Below are 23184 nucleotides of genomic sequence, written 5' to 3' on the forward strand. Positions count from 1 at the left end.
ATTCGATTTCGTATACTGAATAGCCTAGAGCAGAATTCGTTAATCTGGTGATGCAATTCGCCTTTCCTCTGAATTGCACTTGGACTTCCCTAAACTTTTGATGAGTGTACACATCTTGAAACTGAGCTTCAATAGAGGATTTGGTTGCACACGGTATGACCGTATGAAAATCTGCAGCATCTGATTCTCTCTCTGCTTGCTCCCTGCTTCCGAGGCAATTATCGTATTATTTGACGAACTGAATAAGCTAGCTGTTCCGAGTGATAAACTTGTTAAAAAATGAATGCATGCTCTCGCTCCTTTGTGTGCTTCTCATCCCTGCCCAGAAGTGGTGATCTAGATAGATAGGAACCCATATATGACGGTCTTCATACAGATCTGCAGAATACACTCAAACAAATACTATAAATACACCCGAAAAACATGCAATTTACACCTCTGCTGCAGATTTTAAACAAACATTACCTGAAAGCCACTTGTTGTCCACAAGACCAAAATTCAGCAGAAAATCATTCCAATTCCTATCGAATGAGTCTTTGCTATGAGAGTTCCAAACAACTTGGTTCATTTCTTGTTCAATATCTGCATGTCCCTTGTACCCATTTAATTTGCTTGGAATCTTCTTCATGATGTGCCAAATACACCAACGGTGAATTGTTGTTGGCATACAGGCCCCTAAAGCCCTTTTTATTGATGCGCATTGATCGGTGAGAAACCCTTTCGGAGTGTTTCCTCCCATGCAACGAAGCCAACATTGAAATAACCATTTGAATAATTCAATTTCTTCATTTTTCATCAAAGAGCATCCGAGAAGTGTTGACTGACCGTGGTGATTCACCCCGACAAAAGAACCACATACCAAATTGGTGCACGAAATTGTGATCACTACTTTTCACAACTCAAATAATCCACGGTAATGAATCCAAAAACTTGGTGTTCAATACCATGGCACAAACACAACTTCGCACAACTAACCAGCAAGTGCACTGGGTCGTCCAAGTAATAAACCTTACGCGAGTAAGGGTCGATCCCACGGAGATTGTTGGTATGAAGCAAGCTATGGTCACCTTGTAAATCTCAGTCAGGCAGACTCAAATGGTTGTGGATGATATATGAATAAAACATAAAGATAAAGATAGAGATACTTATGCAATTCATTAGTAAGAACTTCAGATAAGCGTATGAAGATGCTTTGTCCCTTCCGTCTCTCTGCTTTCCTACTGTCTTCATCCAACCCTTCTTACTCCTTTCCATGGCAAGCTGTATGTTGGGCATCACTGTTGTCAATGGCTACAGTCCCATCCTCTCAGTGAAAATGTTCAACGCACCCTGTCACGGCACGGCTATTCAGCTGTCGGTTCTCGATCATGTCGGAATAGAATCCAGTGATTCTTTTGCGTCTATCACTAACGCCCCACAATCGCGAGTTTGAAGCTCGTCACAGTCATTCAATCATTGAATCCTACTCAGAATACCACAGACAAGGTTTAGATCTTCCGGATTCTCTTGAATGCCGCCATCAATTCTAGCTTATACCACGAAGATTCCGGTTAAGGAAATCCAAGAGATATCCACTCAATCTAAGGTAGAACGGAGGTGGTTGTCAGGCACACGTTCATAGGTGAGAATGATGATGAGTGTCACAGATCATCACATTCATCAAGTTGAAGAACAAGTGATATCTTAGAACAAGAACAAGCTGAATTGAATAGAAAAACAATAGTAATTGCATTAATACTCGAGGTACAGCAGAGCTCCACACCTTAATCTATGGTGTGTAGAAACTCCACCGTTGAAAATACATAAGAACAAGGTCTAGGCATGGCCGTGAGGCCAGCTCCCAGTGATCAAAAGATTCAAAGATCTCCAGATGAAAATACAATAGTAAAAGGTCCTACTTATAGGGAACTAGTAGCTTAAGAATTACAAAGATGAGTAAAAGACATAAAAATCCACTTCCGGGCCCACTTGGTGTGTGCTTGGGCTGAGCATTGAAGCATTTTCATGTAGAGACTTCTCTTGGAGTTAAACGACAGCTTTTGTGCCAGTTTGGGCGTTTAACTCCCATTCTTGTGCCAGTTCCGGCGTTTTACGCCAGAATTCTTGAGTTGATTTGGAATGCCGGTTTGGGCCATCAAATCTTTGGCAAAGTATGGACTATTATACATTGCTGGAAAGCCCAGGATGTTTACTTTCCAACGCCGTTGAGAGCGCGCCAATTGGACTTCTGTAGCTCCAGAAAATCCACTTCGAGTGCAGGGAGGTCAGAATCCAACAGCATCTGCAGTCCTTTTCAGCCTCTAAATCAGATTTTTACTCAGGTCCCTCAATTTCAGCCAGAAAATACCTGAAATCACAGAAAAACACACAAACTCATAGTAAAGTCCAGAAAAGTGAATTTTAACTAAAAACTAATAAAAATATACTAAAAACTAACTAAAACATACTAAAAACAATGCCAAAAAGCGTATAAATTATCCGCTCATCACAACACCAAACTTAAATTGTTGCTTGTCCCCAAGCAACTGAAAATCAAATAAGATAAAAAGAAGAGAATATGAAATGAATTCCAAAAACATCTATGAAAATCAGTATTAATTAGATGAGCGGGGCTTTTAGCTTTTTGCCTCTGAATAGTTTTGGCATCTCACTCTATCCTTTGAAATTCAGAATGATTGGCTTCTATAGGAACTCAGAATCCAGATAGTGTTATTGAATCTCCTAGTTAAGTATGATGATTCTTGAACACAGCTACTTTATGAGTCTTGGCCGTGGCCCAAAGCACTCTGTCTTCCAGTATTACCACCGGATACATACATGCCACAGACACATAATTGGGTGAACCTTTTTAGATTGTGACTCAGCTTTGCTAGAGTCCCCAATTAGAGGTGTCCAGGGTTCTTAAGCACACTCTTTTTGCCTTGGATCACAACTTTATTTCTTTCTTTTTCTCTTTCTCCCCTCTTTTTTTTCGTTCTTTTTCTTTTTTTTTTGTATTCACTGCTTTTTCTTGCTTCAAGAATTATTTTTATGATTTTTCAGATCCTCAGTAACATGTCTCCTTTTTCATCATTCTTTCAAGAGCCAATAATTTTAACATTCATGAACCACAAATTCAAAAGACATATGCACTGTTCAAGCATACATTCAGAGAACAAAAGTATTGACACCACATCAAAATAATTAATCTGTTATAAAATCTAAAATTCATGCAATTCTTCTCTTTTTCAATTAAGAACATTTTTCATTTAAGAAGGGTGATGGATTCATAGGACATTCATAATTTTAAGCCATAGACATTAAGACACTGGTGGACGAAATTGTGATCACTGTTCTGTTCAAGTTGTTTGTCTTTGTATGGATATACCCTTAGGGCACTGTTTATTTTCTTCACAACTCCGTTCAACTAACCAGCAAGTGTACTGGGTCGTCCAAGTAATAACCTTACGTGAGTAAGGGTCGAATCCACAGAGATTGTTGGTATGAAGCAAGCTATGGTCACCTTGTAGATCTCAGTCAGGGAGATTAAAGGGGGATTTTGATTATTTGAATAAATTATAAAATAAAAAGAAAATGCATAATAAAAGGGATAGAATACTTATGCAGATTCATTGGTAGGAATTTCAGATAAGCGGAATGGAGATGCTGTAGAGCTCACGGACGCCTGCTCTCCTACTGCTTCTACTCAATCCTTCTTACTCCTTTCCATGGCAAGCTTTGTATAGGGGTTCACCATCAGCTGTGGCTACTTTCTTCCTCTCGGGGAAATATCCTATGCGGCTGTCACTCGCACAGCTAACCAGTCTGGAGGCATCACCCATGGTTGATGGCTACATCCCATCCTCGCAGTGAAAGCTAATGCTCACGCACTCTGTCACAGTACGGCCAATCACCGGTTGGTTCCCGCTCCTACTGGAATAGAATCCATTGATTCTTTTGCATCTGTCACTAACGCCCAGCAGGTTACAAGTTTGAAGCACGTCACAGTCATTCATTACCGGAATCCTACTCGGAATACCACAGACAAGGTTAGACTTTCCGGATTCCCAGGATCCTACTCGGAATACCACAAACAAGGTGAGACTTTCCGGATCCTCATAAATGCCGCCATCTATCTAGCTTATACCACGAAGATTCTGTTAGGGAATCTAAGAGATACACATTCAAGCTCGGTTGCATGTAGAACGGAAGTGGTTGTCAATCACGCGCGTTCATAAGTGAGAATAATAATGAGGGTTATCTAACTCATCACATTCATCATGTTCTTGGGTACGAATGAATATCTTGGAATAAGAATAAAAGAGGAATTGAATAAAAGAAGATAGAACTTCATTGATACTTGAGGTACAGCAGAGCTCCACACCCTTAATCTATGGTGTGCAGAAACTCCACCGTTGAAAATACATAAGCAAAAGAGGTTCAGGCATGGCCGAATGGCCAGCCCTCTCCATGATCAAATGACCGAATGAATAAAGAGTTTAAAGTGGTCAAAAGATATCTAATACAATAGTTAAATGTTCTATTTATAATAAACTGGCTCCTAGGGTTTACATGAGTAAGTAATTGATGCATAAATTTACTTCCGGGGCCCACTTGGTGTGTGCTTGGGCTGAGCTTGATCAATCCACGAGCTAAGGCATTTCTTGGCGTTGAACTTTGAGTTATGACGTGTTTTGGGCGTTCAACTCCGGATCATGACGTTTTTCTGGCGTTTAACTCCAGACAGCAGCATGAACTTGGCGTTTAACGCCAAGTTACGTCGTCAATCTTCGAATAAAGCATAGACTATTATATATTGCTGGAAAGCCCTGGATGTCTACTTTCCAACGCCGTTGAGAGCGCGCCAATTGGAGTTCTGTAGCTCCAGAAAATCCATTTCGAGTGCAGGGAGGTCAGAATCCAACAGCATCAGCAGTCCTTTTGTCAGCCTTTTTCAGAGTTTTGCTCAAATCCCTCAATTTCAGTCAGAATTTACCTGAAATCACAGAAAAACACACAAACTCATAGTAAAGTCCAGAAATGTGAATTTAACATAAAAACTAAGGAAAACATCCCTAAAAGTAGCTTGAACTTACTAAAAACTATCTAAAAACAATGCCAAAAAGCGTATAAATTATCCGCTCATCACAACACCAAACTTAAATTGTTGCTTGTCCCCAAGCAACTGAAAATCAAATAGGATAAAAAGAAGAGAATATACTATAAAGTCCAAAATATCAATGAATATTAATTTAATTACATGAGCGGGACTTGTAGCTTTTTGCTTCTGAACAGTTTTGGCATCTCACTTTTTCCTTTGAAGTTCAGAGTGATTGGCTTCTCTAGGAACTTAGAATTTTTGATAGTGTTATTGACTTTCCTAGTTAAGCATGTTGATTCTTGAACACAGCTACTTTTGAGTCTTGGCTGTGGCCCTAAGCACTTTGTTTTCCAGTATTACCACCGGATACATAAATGCCACAGACACATAACTGGGTGAACCTTTTCAGATTGTGACTCAGCTTTGCTAGAGTCCCCAGTTAGTGGTGTCCAGAGCTCTTAAGCACACTCTTTTGCTTTGGATCACGACTTTAACCATTCAGTCTCAAGCTTTTCACTTGGACCTTCATGACACAAGCACTTGGTTAGGGACAGCTTGATTTAGCCGCTTAGGCCTGGATTTAATTTCCTTGGGCCCTCCTATCCATTGATGCTCAAAGCCTTGGATCCTTTTTACCCTTGCCTTTTGGTTTTAAGGGCTATTGGCTTTTTCTACTGCTCCTTCTTTTTCTATATACTCTTTTTAGCTCCATTTTTTTTTCACTGCTTTTTCTTGCTTCAAGAATCAATTTCATAATTTTTCAGATCATCAATAACATTTCTCTTTGTTCATCATTCTTTCAAGAGCCAACAATTTTAACACTCATAAACAACAATATCAAAAGACATATGCACTGTTCAATCATTCATTCAGAAAACAAAAGTATTGTCACCACATCAATATAATTAAATTAAATTCAATAATAAATTCGAAATTCATGTACTTCTTGTTCTTTTGAATTAAAACATTTTTCTTTTAAGAGAGGTGAAGGATTAATGGATTTTATTCATAGCTTTAAGGCATGGTTACATACTAATGATCATGAAATAAAGACACAAAACATAGATAAACACAATATTAAAAAACCGAAAAACAGAAAGAAATAAGAACAAGGAATGAATCCACCTAAGTGAAGTTGGCGCCTTCTTGAAGGTCCAATGGTGCTTTTTGAGCTCCTTTATGTCTCTTCCTTGCCTTTGTTGCTCCTCCCTCATTGCTCTTTGATCTTCTCTTATTTCTTGGAGAATGATGGAGTGCTCATGATGTTCCACCCTTAGTTGCTTCCAATATTTGTGTGGAGGACAACTTATCCCCTGAGGTATCTCAGGGATCTCTTGATTTGCAGCCACATGTTCTACCCAACTGAGCTATTCCAGCTTATATGAGTCTTTCCATCTCCCATGACTCAGAGGTGGAAGCTTTTTTTTTTTTTGTCTTCCCTTTGAGGTTTCTCTGGCTTTAGGTGCCATTAATGGTAATGGAAAAGCAAAAAAGCTATGCTTTTACCACACCAAACTTAAAATATTGCTCGCCCTCGAGCAAGAAAAGAAAGAAGGGAAGAAGAAGAAGAAGAAGAAAATGGAGGAGAGTGAGGGGAGAGGGAATCGGCTATATGGGTGGGATTGGGTGGGAAGGAGAAGTTTGAATTTTGAAGGTGAATGGGGTTTGTGGGAAAGGGTGAGTGGTGAATGAAAAATAGAAGGGATGACCATGAATGGAGAGAGAGAGGGCGAGGTAGGTGGGGATCCTGTGAGGTTCACAGATCCTGAGGTGATCCTGTTGGGTCCACAGATCCTGAGGTGTCAAGGAATTCCATCCCTGCACCAAATAGGCATGTAAAATGCCTTTGCACACCATTCTGGCGTTTAAACGCCCATTGGTGCACGTTCTGGGCGTTCAACGCCCACGTAATGCATGTTTCTGGCGTTGAACGCCAGTTTCATGCTTGTTCCTGGCGTTCAGCGCCAGTTTGTCCTCTCTGTGCACCATCCTGGCGTTTAACGCCAGGTTGTTGCTTGTTTTGGGCGTTCAGCGCCAGAATGGTGCTCTGTTCTGGCGTTGAACGCCGGCCAGATGCACCTTCTGGGCGTTGAACGCCAGCCCGTGCGTCCTCCAGGGTGAAAAATTTTTTTCTTCTGTTTTTGACTCTGTTTTTAATTTTTTTTTATTTTTTCGTGACTCCTCATGATCATGTACCTAATTAAACACAAAAATAACAAAGAAACAAAATAAAATAAAATTAGATAAATAAAATTGGGTTGCCTCCCAACAAGCGCTTCTTTAATGTCAATAGCTTGACAGTGGCTCTCATGGAGCCACATGGTGATCAGGTCAATTTAGTGTGTAGTCCCAACACCAAACTTAGAGTTTGGATATGGGGTTTGAACACCAAACTTAGAGTTTGGTTGTGGCCTCACAACACCAAACTTAGAGTTTGACTGTGTGGGCTCTTCTTGACTCTGAACTGAGAGAAGCTCTTCATGCTTACTCTCTTTTATCACAGAGTGATGGCCATGTGCCTGAAACACAAGGTAGTCCCCATTCAATTGAAGGACTAACTCACCTCTGTTGACATCTATCACAGCTCCTGCTGTGGCTAGGAAAGGTCTTCCTAGGATGATGCATTCATCATCTTCCTTCCTAGTGTCTAGGATTATGAAATCAGTAGGGATGTAAAGGCCTTCAACCTTTACTAGCACGTCCTCTACTATTCCATAGGCTTGTCTCAATGACTTGTCAGCCAGTTGTAATGAGAACAAGGCAGGTTGTACCTCAATGATCCCCAGCTTCTCCATTACAGAGAGTGGCATAAGATTTATCCCTGACCCAAGATCACATAGAGCTTTTTCAAAGCTCATGGTGCCAATGGTGCAAGGTATTAAGAACTTGCCAGGATCTTGTTTCTTTTGAGGTAGAGTTCTCTGAATCCAAGTATCTAGTTCACTAATGAGCAAGGGAGGTTCACTTTCCCAAGTCTCATTACCAAACAGCTTGGCATTCAGCTTCATGATAGCTCCTAAGTATTGAGCAACTTGCTCTCCAGTCACATCTTCATTCTCTTCAGAGGATGAATATTCTTCAGAGCTCATGAATGGCAGAAGGAAATTTAAAGGAATCTCTATGGTCTCTAGGTGAGCCTCAGATTCCTCAAGATCCTTAATAGGAAACTCCTTCTTGCTTGAGGAACGTCCCAGGAGGTCTTCCTCACTAGGATTTTCGTCCTCCTCCTCCCTAGTGTATTCGGCCACTTTGATTAAATCAATGGCCTTGCATTCTCCTTTTGGATTCTCTTCTGTATTGCTTGGGAGAACACTGGGAGGAGTTTCAATAACTTTCTTACTCAGCTGGCCCACTTGTGCCTCCAGATTTCTAATGGAGGATCTGGTTTCATTCATGAAACTGAAAGTGGCCTTTGACAGATCAGAGACTATATTGGCTAAGTTAGAATTGTTTTGTTCAGGATTCTCTGTCTGTTGCTGAGAAGATGATGGATATGGCTTACTATTGTTCAGCCTATTGCGTCCACCATTGTTAAAGCCTTGTTGAGGCTTTTGTTGATCCTTCCAGGAGAAATTTGGATGATTTCTCCATGATGAGTTATAGGTGTTTCCATAAGGTTCACCTAAGTAATTAACCTCTGCCATGGCAGGGTTCTCAGGATCATAAGCTTCTTCAGAAGCTGCCTCTCTAGTACTGTTGGATGCATGTTGCAATCCATTCAGATTTTGAGAGATCATGTTGACCTGTTGAGTCAACACTTTGTTCTGAGCCAATATGGCATTCAGAACATCAATTTCAAGAACTCCTTTCTTCTGAGGTATGCCATTGTTGACCGAATTCCTCTCAGAAGTGTACATGAACTGGTTGTTTGCAACCATGTCAATGAGTTCTTGAGCCTCTTCAGGCGTTTTCTTCAGGTGAATAGATCCACCTGCTGAATGGTCCAATGACATTTTCGAAAATTCAGAGAGACCATAATAAAATATATCTAATATGGTCCATTTTGAAAACATGTCAGATGGACATCTCTTGGTCAGCTGCTTGTATCTTTCCCAAGCTTCATAGAGGGATTCACCATCTTTTTGTTTGAAGGTTTGAACATCCACTCTCAGCTTGCTCAGCTTTTGAGGAGGAAAGAATTTATCTAAGAATGCAGTGACAAGCTTATCCCATGAGTCCAGGCTATCCTTGGGTTGTGAATCCAACCATACTCTAGCTCTGTCTCTTACAGCAAAAGGGAAAAGCAAGAGTCTGTAGACTTCAGGATTAACTCCATTTGTCTTTACAGTGTCACAGATCTGCAAGAACTCAGTTAAGAACTGGTAAGGATCTTCAGATGGAAGTCCATAAAACTTGCAGTTTTGTTGCATTAAAGCAACTAGTTGAGGCTTAAGCTCAAAGTTATTGGCTCCAATGGCAGGAATGGAGATGCTTCTTCCATCAAACTTGGACGTTGGCTTAGTGAAGTCACCAAGCATTCTCCTTGCATTATTATTATTATTTTCAGCTGCCATCTCTTTCTCTTGTTCGAAAATTTCTAGAAGGTTTCTTCTGGATTGTTGCAATTTAGCTTCTCTTAATTTTCTCTTCAGAGTCCTTTCAGGTTCTGGATCAATTTCAACAAGAGTGCCTTTATCCCTGTTCCTGCTCATATGAAAGAGAAGAAACAAGAAAAGAAAGAGGAATCCTCTATGTCACAGTATAGAGGTTCCTTTATGTTAGTAGAAAAAGAAGGGAGTAGAAGAATGAAGAGGGTTCGGATTTTTGGATGAAGAGAGGTGAAGAGAGGTGTTAGTAATTAAATAATTAAATAGAAGAAGAGAAGAGGAGGGAGAATTCGAAAATAATTTTGAAAAGGAGTTAGTAATTTTCGAAAATTAAAAATAAAATGTAATTAAAATTAAAACATAAAAAAATTAATTAATTAAAAAGAATTTTTGAAAAAGAGAGAGATATTTTCGAAAATAGAAGAGAGAGAAGTGGTTAGGTGGTTTTGAAAAAGATAAGCAACAAACAAAAAGTTAGTTAGTTGATTGAAAAAGATTTGAAATCAAATTTGAACAAGATAAGAGGATAAGAAGTTAGATAAGATACTTTGAAATCAAATTTTGAAAAAAAGATAAAGTTTTTGAAAAAGATAAGATAAAAAGATAAAAAGATTTTTAAGAAAAAGATATTTTGAAAAAGATTTAATTTTTAAAATTACTTAACTAACAAGAAACTACAAGATAGGATTCTAGAACTTAAAGATTGAACCTTTCTTAACAAGAAAGTAACAAACTTCAAATTTTTGAACCAATCACATTAATTGTTAGCTAATTTTCGAAAATATGATGTAAAGATAAGGAAAAGATTTTGAAAATATTTTTAAAATAATTTTTGAAGATTTTCGAAAATAATAAAAAAAATTGAAGAAGATATAATTTTTTTGAAAAAGATTTTGAAAAGATAAGATTTTTAAAATTGAAATTTTGACTTGACTTGTAAGAAACAAATAATTTTGAAAATATTTGACCAAGTCAACCCAAAATTTCGAAATTTTGGAGGGAAATAAGGAAAAGATATTTTTGATTTTTGAATTTTTAAAGAAAAACACAAAAAATGACCCAAAACATGAAAATTTTGGATCAAGACACAAGATGCATGCAAGAATGCTATGAATGTCAAGATGAACACCAAGAACACTTTGAAGATCATGATGAACATCAAGAACATAATTTTGAAAAATTTTTGATGCAAAGAAAACATGCAAGACACCAAACTTAGAAATCTTTAATGCATGGAAAATATGAATGCAAAAATGCACATGAAAAACAACAAACAACACAAAACAAAAAAATCATCAAGATCAAACAAGAAGACTTGTCAAGAACAACTTGAAGATCATGAAGAACACTATGAATGCATGGGATTTTCGAAAAAAATGCAAGAAAAATTTTAAAGCATGCAATTGACACCAAACTTTAAAAATTAACATAAGATTCAAACAAGAAACACCAAATATTTTTGATTTTTATGATTTTCTAATTTTTTTTGGATTTTTATTATTATTTTTCGAAAATAAGGTTTAAAAATACGAAAAATAAAAAGAAAAATTTGAAAAAGATTTTTGAAAAGAAAATTACCTAATCTGAGCAACAAGATGAACCGTCAGTTGTCCATACTCGAACAATCCCCGGCAACGGCGCCAAAAACTTGGTGGACGAAATTGTGATCACTGTTCTGTTCAAGTTGTTTGTCTTTGTATGGATATACCCTTAGGGCACTGTTTATTTTCTTCACAACTCCGTTCAACTAACCAGCAAGTGTACTGGGTCGTCCAAGTAATAACCTTACGTGAGTAAGGGTCGAATCCACAGAGATTGTTGGTATGAAGCAAGCTATGGTCACCTTGTAGATCTCAGTTAGGGAGATTAAAGGGGGATTTTGATTATTGGAATAAATTATAAAATAAAAAGAAAATGCATAATAAAAGGGATAGAATACTTATGCAGATTCATTGGTAGGAATTTCAGATAAGCGGAATGGAGATGCTGTAGAGCTCACGGACGCCTGCTCTCCTACTGCTTCTACTCAATCCTTCTTACTCCTTTCCATGGCAAGCTTTGTATAGGGGTTCACCATCAGCTGTGGCTACTTTCTTCCTCTCGGGGAAATATCCTATGCGGCTGTCACTCGCACAGCTAACCAGTCTGGAGGCATCACCCATGGTTGATGGCTACATCCCATCCTCGCAGTGAAAGCTAATGCTCACGCACTCTGTCACAGTACGGCCAATCACCGGTTGGTTCCCGCTCCTACTGGAATAGAATCCATTGATTCTTTTGCATCTGTCACTAACGCCCAGCAGGTTACAAGTTTGAAGCACGTCACAGTCATTCATTACCGGAATCCTACTCGGAATACCACAGACAAGGTTAGACTTTCCGGATTCCCAGGATCCTACTCGGAATACCACAGACTAGGTGAGACTTTCCGGATCCTCATAAATTCCGCCATCTATCTAGCTTATACCACGAAGATTCTGTTGGGGAATCTAAGAGATACACATTCAAGCTCGGTTGCATGTAGAACGGAAGTGGTTGTCAATCACGCGCGTTCATAAGTAAGAATAATAATGAGGGTTATCTAACTCATCACATTCATCATGTTCTTGGGTACGAATGAATATCTTGGAATAAGAATAAAAGAGGAATTGAATAAAAGAAGATAGAACTTCATTGATACTTGAGGTACAGCAGAGCTCCACACCCTTAATCTATGGTGTGCAGAAACTCCACCGTTGAAAATACATAAGCAAAAGAGGTTCAGGCATGGCCGAATGGCCAGCCCTCTCCATGATCAAATGACCGAATGAATAAAGAGTTTAAAGTGGTCAAAAGATATCTAATACAATAGTTAAATGTTCTATTTATAATAAACTGGCTCCTAGGGTTTACATGAGTAAGTAATTGATGCATAAATTTACTTCCGGGGCCCACTTGGTGTGTGCTTGGGCTGAGCTTGATCAATCCACGAGCTAAGGCATTTCTTGGCGTTGAACTTTGAGTTATGACGTGTTTTGGGCGTTCAACTCCGGATCATGACGTTTTTCTGGCGTTTAACTCCAGACAGCAGCATGAACTTGGCGTTTAACGCCAAGTTACGTCGTCAATCTTCGAATAAAGCATGGACTATTATATATTGCTGGAAAGCCCTGGATGTCTACTTTCCAACGCCGTTGAGAGCGCGCCAATTGGAGTTCTGTAGCTCCAGAAAATCCATTTCGAGTGCAGGGAGGTCAGAATCCAACAGCATCAGCAGTCCTTTTGTCAGCCTTTTTCAGAGTTTTGCTCAAATCCCTCAATTTCAGTCAGAATTTACCTGAAATCACAGAAAAACACACAAACTCATAGTAAAGTCCAGAAATGTGAATTTAACATAAAAACTAAGGAAAACATCCCTAAAAGTAGCTTGAACTTACTAAAAACTATCTAAAAACAATGCCAAAAAGCGTATAAATTATCCGCTCATCAGACACTAATGATCATAAGACACAAACATAGATAAACATAAGCATGATTTTTCGAAAAACAGGAAAATAAGGAACAAGGAGATTAAAGAACGGGTCCACCTTAGTGATGGCGGCTTGTTCTTCCTCTTGAAGATCTTATGGAGTGCTTGAGCTCCTCAATGTCTCTTCCTTGCCTTTGTTGCTCCTCTCTCATGATTCTTTGATCTTCTCTAATTTCATGGAGGAGGATGGAATGTTCTTGGTGCTCCACCCTTAGTTGTTCCATGTTGGAACTCAATTCTCCTAGGGAGGTGTTGATTTGCTCCCAATAGTTTTGTGGAGGAAAGTGCATCCCTTGAGGTATCTCAGGGATTTCATGATGAGTGGGATCTCTTGTTTGCTTCATCCTTTTCTTAGTGATGGGCTTGTCCTCATCAATGGGGATGTCTCCCTCTATGTCAACTCCAACTGAATAACAGAGGTGACAAATGAGATGAGGAAAGGCTAACCTTGCCAAGGTAGAGGACTTGTCCGCCACCTTATAAAGTTCTTAGGCTATAACCTCATGAATTTCTACTTCTTCTCCAATCATGATGCTATGAATCATGATGGCCCGGTCTAGAGTAACTTCAGACCGGTTGCTAGTGGGAATGATTGAGCGTTGGATAAACTCCAACCATCCCCTAGCCACGGGCTTGAGGTCATGCCTTCTCAGTTGAACCGGCTTCCCTCTTGAATCTCTCTTCCATTGGGCGCCCTCTTCACAAATGTCTGTGAGGACTTGGTCCAACCTTTGATCAAAGTTGACCCTTCTAGTGTAAGGGTGTTCATCTCCTTGCATAATGGGCAAGTTGAATGCCAACCTTACATTTTCCGGACTAAAATCTAAGTATTTCCCCCGAACCATTGTAAGCCAATTCTTTGGGTCCGGGTTCACACTTTGATCATGGTTCTTGGTGATCCATGCATTGGCATAGAACTCTTGAACCATTAAGTTTCCGACTTGTTGAATAGGGTTGGTAAGAACTTCCCACCCTCTTCTTCGAATCTCATGTCAGATCTCCGGATATTCACTCTTTTTGAGTTTGAAAGGGACCTCGGGGATCACCTTCTTCAAGGCCACAACTTCATAGAAGTGGTCTTGATGCACCCTTGAGATGAATCTCTCCATCTCTCATGACTCGGAGGTGAAAGCTTTTGCCTTCCCTTTCCTCTTTCTAGAGGTTTCTCCGGCCTTGGATGCCATAAATGGTTATGGAAAAATAAAAAGCAATGCTTTTACCACACCAAACTTAAAAGGTTTGCTCGTCCTCGAGCAAAAGAAGAAAGAAGAGAGTAGAAGAAGAAGAAATAGAGGAGATAGAGGTCGCTTTGTGGTTCGGCCAAAGGGGGAGAAGTAGTGTTTAGGGTGTGTGAAAATGAGGGAGTGAAGATGGGTTTATATAGGGGTGGAAAGAGGGGTAGGGTTCGGTCATGTAAGGGTGGGTTTGGGAGGGAAAGTGGTTTGAATTTTGAATGGTGGGGTTTTATGAAGGATGGATGTGAGTGGTGAAGAGAAAGATGGGATTTGATAGGTGAAGGGTTTTTGGGGAAGGGGTGTTGAGGTGATTGGTGAATGGGTGAAGAAGAAGAGAGAGGGTGGTGGGGTAGGTGGGGATCCTGTGGGGTCCACAGATCCTGATGTGTCAAGGAAAAGTCATCCCTGCACCAAGTGGCGAGCAAAATTGCTCTCTGTGCCAATTCTGGCGTTAAACGCCAGGCTGGTGCCCATTTCTGGCGTTTAACGCCAGCTTCTTGCCCTTTCCTGGTGTTTAACGCCAGTCTGGTGCCCCTTTCTGGCGTTAAACGCCCAGAATGGTGCCAGATTGGGCGTTAAACGCCCATTTGCTGCCCTTACTGGCGTTTAAACGCCAGTAAGATCTTCCTCCAGGGTGTGCTATTTTTCTTTCTATTTTTCATTCTGTTTTTGCTTTTTTAATTGATTTTGTGACTTCTCATGATCATCAACCTACAAAAAACATAAAATAACAAAGGAAAATAGATAAAATATAACATTGGATTGCCTCCCAACAAGCGCTTCTTTAATGTCAGTAGCTCGACAGAGGGCTCTCAATGAGCCTCACAGATACTCAGAGCAATGTTGGAACCTCCCAACACCAAACTTAGAGTTTGAATGTGGGGGTTCAACACCAAACTTAGAATTTGGTTGTGGCCTCCCAACACCAAACTTAGAGTTTGACTGTGGGGACTCTGTTTGACTCTGTTTTGAGAGAAGCTCTTCATGCTTTCTCTCCATGGTGACAGAGGGGTATCCTTGAGCCTTAAACACAAAGGATTCTTCATTCACTTGAATGATCAATTCACCTCTATCCACATCAATCACAGCCTTTGCTGTGGCTAGGAAGGGTCTGCCAAGGATGATGGATTCATCCATGCATTTCCCAGTCTCTAGGACTATGAAATCAGCAGGGATGTAATGGTCTTCAATCTTTACCAGAACATCCTCTACAAGTCCATAAGCTTGTTTTCTTGAATTGTCTGCCATCTCTAGTGAGATTCTTGCAGCTTGTACCTCAAAGATCCCTAGCTTCTCCATTACAGAGAGAGGCATGAGGTTTACACTTGACCCTAAGTCACACAAGGCCTTCTTGAAGGTCATGGTGCCTATGGCACAAGGTATTGAGAACTTTCCAGGATCTTGTCTCTTTTGAGGTAATCTCTTCCTAGACAAGTCATCCAGTTCTTTGGTGAGCAAAGGAGGTTCGTTCTCCCAAGTCTCATTACCAAATAACTTGTCATTTAGCTTCATGATTGCTCCAAGGTATTTAGCAACTTGCTCTTCAGTGACATACTCATCCTCTTCAGAGGAAGGATACTCATCAGAGCTCATGAATGGCAGAAGTAAATCCAATGGAATCTCTATGGTCTCATCATGAGCCTCAGATTCCCATGGTTCCATATTAGGGAACTCATTGGAGGCCAGTGGACGTCCATTGAGGTCTTCCTCAGTGGCGTTCACTGCCTCTCCCTCCTCTCCAAATTCGGCCATGTTGATGGCCTTGCACTCTCCTTTTGGATTTTCCTCTGTATTGCTTGGAAGAGTACTAGGAGGGAGTTTAGTAATTTTCTTGCTCAGCTGACCCACTTGTGCCTCCAAATTCCTAATGGAGGACCTTGTTTCAGTCATGAAACTTTGAGTGGTTTTGATTAGATCAGAGACCATTGTTGCTAAGTCAGAGTGGCTCTGCTTAGAATTCTCTATCTGTTGCTGAGAAGATGATGGAAAAGGCTTGCCATTGCTAAACCTGTTTCTTCCACCATTATTGTTGTTGATGTAACACCCTAACTACCAAAGCTCACGCTTCCGGCTGCGTAACTCTGATAGCTCGGACATTACGACGACACTTATACTATTTAATATTAAAATATGAGCCTGTTTAAAAACTTTAAACCGCAATACCATTCCCAAAAACACTTTTGCCATACAACGTACGTCCATACCTACTATACAACTTACAGAAACTCATAAAGAGTACATCCATATATATATACATACATATATATAAATAATATTACAAACATTATCCAGTACAATTCCTATCCCTCTCACAGAATATATCAAGATAAAGGCGAGGGTACAAAATAATAATCTAAAGCAATACAGAGCATCTCAATAACAAATAATTAAACTCTTCATAGCTTCTGCGCCCAAATCCTGAAAGGGGAAAAATGTAGGGGGTGAGAACATCATCCTCGAAAGGGTTCTCAGTAGAGGGTTTTTGGGAATTACTGTAATAGGATACATGAAGATAAACCGTACCAGTGATTAATAACCATCTTATGCCTCTTTTCAAAAACAACAGTTTACAATAAAAGTAAGGTCAGAAATCTTTTCTGAAAGAGGAACCATTCAATTCTCAAAACATCAAAGCATTTCAAAAAGGTTTATCTATACTGAACCAAAATAACCTTTCATATCTTATTCCAAACCAGAACCACAAAACCGAAATCAACCATCGGTCCATCTCATTCAACCACGGCCCTAGGCCCAAACAATCCAACCACAACCAATCCACCACAATCAAACATAGTTCCAGAAGCAAACACAAACAAACAGTTATTGCAAGTAGAACAATTAGCAGTTAATCACATAGGCAAAACAAGTACAATATGCACACCCAAACAATGTCACATAGATGCATATGATGCATGCCTGTCCCTAGTGGCTGATGATATCATCTGTCGGTTACCAAGCCAACCCGACGTGTCCGGTAGCTAACCCGGATACAGTCTCTCTGTTGCGCATTATTATCATTAGAGGGTATCTGCGCCCTGTCGCCATTAGAGGGTATATGCGCCCTGTCGCCATTAGAGGGTATATGCGCCCTGTCGCCATTAGAGGGTATCGGTGCCCTGTCACCCTTACAACCAGAGAGAAAACACAAGCATACTCGCTTACAACTTTCATCTCAGCCATTCGGCTTAAATTCACAAATCATTCAATTGCATACATGCACATATATTCAACCATGGATCACCATCCATCTCAGCCATCCGGCTCACGGTTCAATCCAGAACCAATCAACTTATCAATAAATACAGCCCTTCGGCTTAAATTCATAATTCATAATCGGCCATACGACTTATAACTCATTCGATAATCGGCCATAAATCAATGTCACACACAGCCATTCCGACTCACGGTTCAATCCAGAACCAGCCAATATTTATAATCATACATAGCCATTCTGGCCCATAACAAAAATAGTACTTCCATCATTCAATATCATCAAATTCATAAAACCGGCATTTAAGCCATAACTCACTTTTCTCAAGCCATTTCACTTTGAAATCAACTTTTTAACTCTTTTCAGCCTTGGCTTTAAAGATCTCATTTCTCAATTCATCTCAGGCTCATAAGCCAAATTTACTCAAAGTGAGTTCTCTTTTTGAAACAAAGCCACTCTCGGCATCCTCTTTCTAAAACTTCCAAAACCATGGCAAGTTAAGGATTTATTTCAAAGTATTCAAAACCACCCATCCAACAATGGGATTTTATAACAAAAGCTTCTCGGCAGAATCCCAAGTCTTTAGGGAAGGTCAAACTATATCAATTCTTTAAAATTCATTGAAACTCTTAAAATCATAGATTCTCGGTTCAAGTAAATAAACTGAATTTATTATGAATCTGAACCATACAAAATCACCAGTTCCAGCCCGGTCCAAAAATCAACTCATTTGAAACGGAACCGGTTCATTTGAATCAAACCGCTTTCAGATTTCTTTTTGGAACCCATTTTTCCGACTCTTCCAAAATGCCTCAAACTTGATTACTCAATCAAAAGTCTAGGTTCCTTTAAAAATCACTAAAAACTCCTTTTTATATTGAAATCAATATTAGAGCATCATTCTTTCCTTCAGGGATTTCAAACAGTAAAAATAGTTCATTTCTAAATAAGCCGAACTCAAGGTATAAGGTTCATTAAATAAATTAAGCTTGAAAACATAAATATTCTCTTAATAAATCAAATAATACAGTTTCTCAAATTCAACCCTTCTTGAATATCTTTTCAAACAAGAATAGGATTTGGTAGAAATTTCGACAGCACCTCCCCTAAAACTTGGACTTTTGCCACCCGATTCGGGTCCCAACTAAACCATTTCTCATTTCTTTTCAACAGCTCAAAACCAGAAATCAATTTAAAGCAAGCTAAATCCAACAATCGCCTCAGTGGCGTATCTCAAAGATACCATTTCAAAATCAACTCAATATCGATTGATATAACTCATTTCCAAAGCTTTAAAGAAACGGTTCAATAACAAATCATTTGTCCAAAACCAAATCAATTAAAATAAACCAGGCTGAATTCAAAAGTGCAGTCGACTTTTCACATCATTGAAATAATTGACTCAATTCAAACCAATCCTCAACGGTTTAAACTCAGATTTCAAATCTTTAAAGAATCAACTTCAAAACATTAGATTTCACAAAGCCGCACAACAACTCAGCCAAACCAACATCCATAATCATTCAAGTCAATCAAATAATACATAAGGCAGATACAATCACCAAATACACAATATCTCACATCAGTATCCATATGTAATAATTCCAATACATAAAACATAGTTTTTAGAAAGCGCCCCTACCTCAAAACGCAATTCCATAACCCAAACGCGTCACAGAATCCTTTCTGCCTCGACCCAAAATCAACAATCAAAATCCCGGCAGCCAAAACCTCGGTTCCAAGCCACTTTTGCAACAGTCTCAACAACTCTAATCGCAACATACAACAACTGAACTCAATCTTATAGCAATTAACGCCACGAACCTCAGCGTGAGATAATAGAATAATAACGAAAGGGCTTTCAAATCAAAACGCTTACCGAACCGAAGGAGGAACGACTGAACCGACACAGCGGCAGTCTCCGAACCGGCTCGGCGGCAGTCTGGCAGCCACCTCAAGCGGCAGCAATGACCTGAACCATAAGCAGTGACAGTGAGGTTTCCAGAAGCTCAACGAAAAGGGAACCAACTTAAAGCCCTTACCGATAGACTTTTCCGGCGACGACAAGGGCAGCCAGAAGCTCCGGCGGTGCTCCCGAAAATCACATAACCACTCCCAGCGGTCAGAATCACAGAGACGCAGCTCCCTTTCTCCGGCAGTGTTTTTCGACGACGGTAATGGCATTTTCCGGCGGCCAGGCACGGTGGCGCGAGTCAAAACGAAACCAGACAGAGCGGCGGCACTCGTCGGTGGCAACAGCATCCTCAGGCGGCGCGGACAACGGCAGTGCTGGCTTCTGCAGTAGCCCCTCGCGAGCGCTCTCCCCTCTCTCCCCCATCGATGGTGACAACGGTGGCACTAACGGCGAGGCACGGCGGGGCACGCAAAGGGCTGAGCACGGCGGCAAGGCCCCCTCCGCTCTGTTCTTCCTCTCTCAGATCTCCCTTCTGGCCGCGATGCTGACCCCCTGCCTCCCTCCTTCTTCGACTCAACCTGACGGCAGACTCCTAGGCGGCGGCAAGGACCTCAGAAGCGTGCGGTCTACCCAGCGATGGCAGTGAGACGCGACCGATTGGATGACGGCGCGGCATGGTGGTGAACTGGACGGCGACGCCGAGGCACTGCAGACAGCTCCCCTCCAGTTCAACGGCGACGAGACGCGCCTCCCTCTCTCTCCCTCCCGCTGGCTCACGGTTTCTTCCTTCTCCGCGGGTATGGGGAAAAACTGTGAGTGCTGTGTGGTGAGGGGTGAAACGGCGCTGGAATGAGGGATGAGTGGGTTAGGGTTTTTGAGTAAAAATTAGGGTTAGGGGCATTTTGGTAATTTCACTTAAAATAGGGATAATATAGTAATTGAAATCCAATTTAAATCCAACACTATTTGTATGTAGAAAAATACTATTTACTCTTCTATTTTTTACAAATTATTTTCAATAAAATGCCCAAATCCAAAAATTAGAAATAATATACTTAATTTCTTCATTTTCCAAAATAGCAATAATAATATTTAAAATATTACTCATTTAATCAAAATCATGTAAAATCCATATTATTTCATAACTATCAACCTTATACTTTAGATATAGAAAATAATCCAATAATTATAAAATTGGATAGTAATCATAACTCGTCTCAAATTCAATAAATCAAAACTTGCCTTAATTATCTTTAATAAAATAATTTCTGAAATTAAGGCTATAAATAACTATAATTTGAGACTTGATCATAATAAGACTTTTCAAAAGTTTTGGGTCTTACAGTTGAAACCTTGTTGAGGTCTCTGTTGATCCTTCCATGAGAGATTTGGATGATTTCTCCATGAAGAATTATAGGTGTTTCCATAGGGTTATCCCATGTAATTCACCTCTTCCATTGAAGGGTTCTCAGGATCATAAGCTTCTTCTTCAGATGAAGCATCCTTAGTACTGCCTGGTGCAGCTTACATTCCAGACAGACTTTGAGAAATCAAATTAACTTACTGAGTCAATATCTTGTTCTGAGCCAATATGGCATTCAGAGTGTCAATCTCAAGAACTCCTTTCTTTTGATTCATCCCATTGTTCACAGGATTCCTTTCAGAAGTGTACATGAATTGGTTATTTGCAACCATTTCAATTAGTTCTTGAGCTTCTGCAGGCGTCTTCTTCAGATGAAGAGATCCTCCAGCAGAGCTATCCAAAGACATCTTGGACAGTTCAGACAGACCATTATAGAAAATACCTATGATGCTCCATTCAGAAAGCATATCAGAGGGACACTTTCTGATCAATTGTTTGTATCTTTCCCAAGCTTCATAGAGGGATTCTCCTTCCTTCTGTCTGAAGGTTTGGACTTCCACTCTAAGCTTACTCAATTTTTGAGGTGGAAAGAACTTTGCCAAGAAGGCATTGACTAGCTTTTCCCAAGAGTTCATGCTTTCTTTAGGTTGTGAGTCCAACCATATTCTAGCTCTGTCTCTTACAGCAAAAGGGAATAGCATAAGCCTGTAGACCTCAGGGTTGACCCCATTGGTCTTGACAGTGTCACAGATTTGCAAGAATTCAGCTAAAAACTGATGAGGATCTTCCAGTGGAAGTCCATGGAACTTGCAATTCTGTTGCATTAGAGAAACTAATTGAGGCTTAAGCTCAAAGTTGTTTGCTCCAATGGCAGGGATAGAGATGCTTCTCCCATAGAAGTCGGGAGTAGGTGCAGTAAAGTCACCCAGCACCTTCCTTGCATTGTTTGCATTGTTTTGTTTTCGGTTGCCATGTGTTCTTCTTCTTTGAAGATTTCTGTTAGGTCCTCTACAAAGAGTTGTACATTAGCTTCTCTTAGCTTTCGCTTCAAGGTCCTTTCAGGTTCAGGGTCAGCCTCAACAAGAATGCTTTTGTCTTTGCTCCTACTCATATGAAAGAGAAGAGAACAAGAAAATATGGAATCCTCTATGTCACAGTATAGAGATTCCTTGAGGTGTCAGAGGAAAAGAAAAATAGAAGGAAGAAGTAGAAGAATTCGAACTTATCAAGAGAGATGGAGTTCGAATTGTTCATTGAGGAATAGTGTTAGTCCATAAATAGAAGGATGTGAGAAGAGGGGAAGTAATTTTCAAAAATTAGGTAAAAGATTTTTAAAACATTTAAAAAAAACAAATTGATTTTCAAAAACCAAGAGTGGAAAAGAAATCAAGTGATTTTTGAAAAAGATTTTGAAATTAGAAATAAAAAAGATATAATTGAAAACTATTTTGAAAAAGATGTGATTAAGAAGATATGATTGAAAAGTTATGGTTTTAAAAAGATGTGATTGAAAAGATATGATTTGAAAAACAATTTAAAAAGATTTGATTTTAAAAATTAATGACTTGGCTAACAAGAAAAGATATGATTCAAACATTAAACCTTTCTCAACAGAAAAGGCAACATACTTGAAATGTTGAATCAAATCATTAATTGATAGCAAGTATTTTTGAAAATGGAAAGAAATTGATTTTGAAAAAGATTTGATTGAAAAAATATGATTTGAAAAAGATTTGATTTTGAAAAAAAATTTGAAAACTTGAAAAAAATTGAATTAAAAACAGAATCTTCCCTCTTGTGCCATCCTGGCGTTAAACGCCCAGAATGGTGCACATTCTGGCGTTTAACGCCCAAAATGCTACCCTTTTGGGCGTTAAACGCCCAGCCAGGTATCCTAGCTGGCGTTTAAACGCCAGATTTTCTTCCTCATTGGGCGTTTTGAACGCCCAGCTTTTTCTGTGTAATTCCTCTGCTGCATGTACTGAATCTTCAATTCCCTGTGTTATTAACTTGAAAATGGAACTAAGATCAAATAAACAATGCACGCAGGACACCAAACTTAAAATGAGACACTATACTCAAACAAGAAACATAAAATATTTTTGGTTTTTATGATTTTATAAATTTTTTTGTGCTTTTTCGAAAATTATGTGGAAAAGTAAAATAAAAGATTCAAAATTCTTAATGAGAATTTCAGGAATCATTGCAATGCTAGTCTGAGACTTCGGTCCAGGAATTAGACATGGCTTTACAGCCAGCCAAGCTTTCAAAGAAAGCTTCGGTCCAAAACACTAGACATGGCCAATGGCCAGCCAAGCCTTAGCA

At 39.6% G+C, this 23184-nt stretch overlaps 1 non-coding gene across 1 annotated transcript; it reads left to right on the top strand.

The window, feature by feature from the left end:
- The first annotated feature begins 21320 nt into the window (after positions 1-21320).
- Positions 21321-21428, top strand: LOC130964364 (small nucleolar RNA R71). Its single transcript, XR_009080461.1, has one exon. It is a non-coding gene; the product is annotated as a small nucleolar RNA R71 (small nucleolar RNA).
- Positions 21429-23184: the final 1756 nt, after the last annotated feature.

Source organism: Arachis stenosperma, chromosome 2 (genome assembly GCF_014773155.1).
Source record: "Arachis stenosperma cultivar V10309 chromosome 2, arast.V10309.gnm1.PFL2, whole genome shotgun sequence".
NCBI classification, from domain to species: Eukaryota; Viridiplantae; Streptophyta; class Magnoliopsida; order Fabales; family Fabaceae; genus Arachis; species Arachis stenosperma.